We start from the raw sequence: 4,560 nt of genomic DNA, 5'->3' as shown, positions 1-4,560 counted from the left end.
TAGCATCTGAAGAAGGAAACACTCTTCCATGGCTACTAACTAGGACAACAAATCTGCTTCACAAATGCACACCATTAATCACAAATAAAGCAAATAAATGTGGTTGAATTAGCACAGCCAAATGTCGTTGCTAGGAAAACATAACCAAGACACCACCAATTGGCAACACGTTTTACCACAAGACAAAGTTTTGATGGGAGATTATATCTCTTGCAAGTTGAATTAAACTTTTCCATTGCTAATGATTATCATGAGAGTGCTAGTTAGCATTATTTTTAAATGATGTGTATAACTCTCACATCAAGTTTTCATGATGCCAAATGTGGACATTTGAAAATGTTTTTAATTATTTGATCAATGCATATAACTAACCTGGAGCAGAGAGATATAAGTATAGATCTGAGAGCTTCAGCAATTTTCTACACATTCTAAATTCAGAAGATAGTTACATACTTACATGTTAAATGGTGCCATAAGGTTGTGGAGAATGTTTAAAATCATTTCCCTAATCCTGTGATACTCTTTAGGCAATCATATCATTACAATCCCAATTGTTATGCAAAGAACAGCTTCTATAATTTGTGAAGTTTGAATAAAAAAGTAGTATGTAAGGATTTCACTAAGCTCCATTATTACTAACAATATTAGAGCCAAATCTCACAAGTAAATACAATATATCGATCCAGCAGAAGTAGCTAGTTCTATGAGCGCCAACGTGATTAGTCGATGTGTTAGTAAATTAGACTCACTATTGTTTCAGATATTATGAGCAGAAGTGATTTTCCATTTTCAATCAGATGTCACTGACATGGATTAAAAACAAATAAGGATGAATCAATTCACAGAAAAATCAAGGAAAATATGACTAGAAAAAAATGCCATGAGGTTAATGTTCTATTTAGAGGAGGACTAATTTGATATTTTTTTAGTGTTGAAAGAAATTTTCCAGAAACTTTCTGTTTTAATTTAATAGATTATATACGGTGCAGTGACAAAATTAATTTCAATAATGTCATTAGAAATATATATTATTAATTTTGTCTTTTCCAAATTTTGTCTGTTCCTATCTTAAAATATTTTTTCCAAAAATAAGATTACTTATTAAGATTTTTTTTAAATTCTCATTTTCAAGGATATTTTTCAATAATCATTTCAAAATTATCATTCATTGTACAAGACAGTATTTAGTTTGAGGATGGATATTTCCTCCTTAATATTCTATAGTAAGTTTCTCAGGCTTATTGTTTAAGAAGTTATAGGCAATATGATTTAGTGATTTGTTAATAACAATTGGGTCTGAATACTGCCTAATTTCTTTTCCTAGCAATGAACTCATTCACTTAAAACCAGACAGATTCCAATTTTTTACACACATTCACCACAAAACTGCATATTTTAGGCTTACCACAAAACAGACAGCAGTAATATTTTAAAAGTAGACATGTACAACCATGAATACGGAGGCCTCAAAATGTCTCTTACAGAAGATGCCTGAAAGTGTGGCAAACTAAGCTAAGCAGATACTTTTATCACAAACTTATAAAAAAAGGAATAGAGAAAAAGAAAAAAAATGTTTAAATTAAAAATATCTTAATTACATAGGTTAACTCAAAAGAAAGTTATCAAGTAAAAAAATCTAAGCCCAAAGGGTAAGTACATTTACATTTTAACTGCTTCCATGGTCGTTGGCACCTACTGTAGGTCTTGGACTCTAGAGTTCTAATATTGGCAAGGCCATAGGAAATGACTCTTCTAAATGTGGAAGCAGAAACTGAAACTGAGTTCCTTCCATGAAATCTAGAGCCTTATACAGCTGTCCTGGCCCTAACAGGAGAGCAGGAAAAATGCTAAACAGAAATCTGGGTAAGCAGCAATATGCTCATCTTCATCAAAAACTTTTTGTAAAACGAGGAAAAATAAGACTCCTAGTTGAAATCAAAATTCCAGTGAAGATATGAGCCCAGGGTTGTCTTATTCCCAAACTCTTGTTCTTTCTTTGGTTATGCTGGCTCTCTTTTCTCTGAATTGTCTATATATTTATGTAAAGTAATAGAGAGTTTTCCTCTTGAATCTAGAACCAAAGCTTAGGATTCTCTATGCACAAACTATTCCTTTTTTTTTTCTTGCAAGTATTTTGTACCATAGATCTCAAAATTATGCAAACTAGTGAATATCATATTAAAGCAGTAAAACTTCTGCCCCCTGCCTCAAAGCTTAAGTGAGAAATGGAATCCCGTTACCCCATGCTGTATGATCCAGAGCAGAATTTCATTAACTTCCTCTCACCCCCGCCCAACCCCCAAATGCATTTGAGCTAAAAAGCATCATTGCAATCACAATGCCTCCCATACTGAAGAAAGGTACATTTTGAAGAAAAATGCTGATGGATATAAATATTGGATTCGGGTATATAAGTTACCTTAAGAACAATCATGATGTTACATACCTGTGTTTTTAAAAATGAACAGTTGAAGACCAACTTGTTTCTTGTGGAATTCTGAAATACTTCTTGTTTGGCCAACATTGCACCACATAAGCAGAGTCATCTGTAAAACTATACGGTCAAGCATCAAACATGTATTAAGTAAGATTATTCATTCTTTTATTGTGCAAGTTTGCATGAACTTCAAAGATGAGAATGTGTGGTGAATGTCATAATACAGTCATTAGAGTTGTAGTTATGTGGATAAAGTTCATTGGAGATAGACACTGAGATTGACTCTAGGCCAGGTAGGCACTGTAAGATGTATGATCCTCTTATCTTTTTCTCAGGTAACTGGTACCCTTTCCACCAGGATTTATCATCAAGTTGATGATTGAAATATTTATCTCAAACTATCACATAAATGTTAAATAAATCCATCTGATTGAGATATGATAGCACACTATACAGGAATTAACTCTAGAGGAATTTACAAGCTAGGGAAACTTAAAGTAGGGCCCCTGATCAGGAAGAAGTATGGAATAGAATGGTGTTCTCTAAATTATAGTAATTAGAATCACATTTTTATAATTTTCCATATCTATATAACTCTTGAACTATTATTATTATCACTATTATTACTCTATTATTACTATTCTAAATCTACTCACTTTTTTTAAACTTTATTCAATCAACATATTTTTCTTTTTTTCCTCTCAAAATTTATCTAAAAATAAAAAAAGGCAGGGGAGAAGAAAGACAAAAAAATTTATTGGAAACTTAATGGTTCAAGTGGGGAGAAAGTAGAGGAGCGTGGAGCTGAGGCTTTGAGCCTCTCTAGAGAACGTTCTCATCCTTGAAGTGCCCTCCTTGAGGGAGAGAGCAGAGCTGGGACAGCACCCAACTCCCAATGTTCAGCTTCTGTCTGGAGAAGAGGGCAGAGTCATAGAGTGTCGGGGAGCTAGAGGTAGGCAGGGCCAAAGGGGTCACAGGAAGTAGTCAACCATGGGCTTCTTGGAGTAGGGATGCCCCTTATCTCTTGAGAAGCAAGGAACGGCCTCGAAGATGATGAAATCTTTCTGAAGGTGCTCGTCTAGCTCCAAGATGGCTGCCACATTCCCACAGCAGTCGCAGTAGTTGGGTGACAAATGCACAATGAGCAGTTTCATTAAAGTGCCACTTGTAACTTTCAGTTGGTGGGCATGGCAGATCATATCAGTCTTATTGCTTGCATGGAAGTAGGCCATCAGGTGACTGCCAAATAGTAGCCAGATCCACCGAGGCTCATACCTTAACCTGGTGTGTCTTCAGGTCAGACCAGAGCAGGTCACACATTTGCCCATTTGATATCTCTTGCTTTTGGTCAATTGTCTGAATCTGGTCCGGGGTCAGGATGGAGGCGGAGAGGCCCAGGGCAAAAGATCTTGCCATTGATGATGGCCAGCAGGTTGAGGTCATCAAAGATCTCAGGACAGTAGCGTCACATGGTCACCTAGCCCATCAGGTACTCATTAGAGAAGCAGCAGAGCTGGGTGATCTGGCAGCTTTCCTGGTTGTCCAGGATTAGAATGAGAGTGAACCTTAAGTGCCAGCAGCAGAAGGAGAGTTTCAACGCCATAGAAACAGTCCACAGAGTTTCCCATGAAGAGACAGTTGATCTCAGAGATGTTGCCATCCACCCTGAATGGCTCCCCGAGGTTATAGAATTGTCCATGGATGTCATCACATAATGTCACATAATGTGACTGACTGATGAGTTTACCTTCTGCACGTTGCTCTCCTCTACTGAGATCTCTCTGGCCTTACCACACAGGGCCGTGTTGTTTGCTTTCTCTAATGGTCTTGTAGCGTGGCAGCTGCTGAATCTGCCAGTCCAGGTCACTGATCTTCGCCATGGCCCATCTCTCACCCCTGAGTGGGACAGAACTGGGGGCACTGCCCCCGTGCATTGCACAGAGTCTCTGCTGCTGCGACTGACTCCAGCTCTTGTATTCTCTGCCTTCCTCCTTCCCTCTTCTTTGGCCCCCTGCCATGCTACTCATTCTTCCATCCTGAATATTTTTCTATTTTTCTAGTTTTTCTAGTCTTCCCCACTCTGCTTCTCTTGATTTCTTTCATTTATTTGTCAGATTTTGAAA

General features: G+C 37.3%; 1 pseudogene; it reads right to left on the bottom strand.

Annotated features, from left to right (window-relative positions):
- Positions 1-3,408: 3,408 nt before the first annotated feature.
- Positions 3,409-4,317, bottom strand: LOC102881820 (annotated as a pseudogene).
- Between the last annotated feature and the right edge of the window lie 243 nt (positions 4,318-4,560).

The sequence above is a fragment of the Pteropus alecto genome, unplaced genomic scaffold, assembly GCF_000325575.1.
Source record: "Pteropus alecto unplaced genomic scaffold, ASM32557v1 scaffold196, whole genome shotgun sequence".
NCBI classification, from domain to species: domain Eukaryota; kingdom Metazoa; phylum Chordata; class Mammalia; order Chiroptera; family Pteropodidae; genus Pteropus; species Pteropus alecto.
The sequence above is the reverse complement of the archived record's forward strand: the minus strand, read 5'-3'. Positions and strand labels throughout refer to the sequence as shown.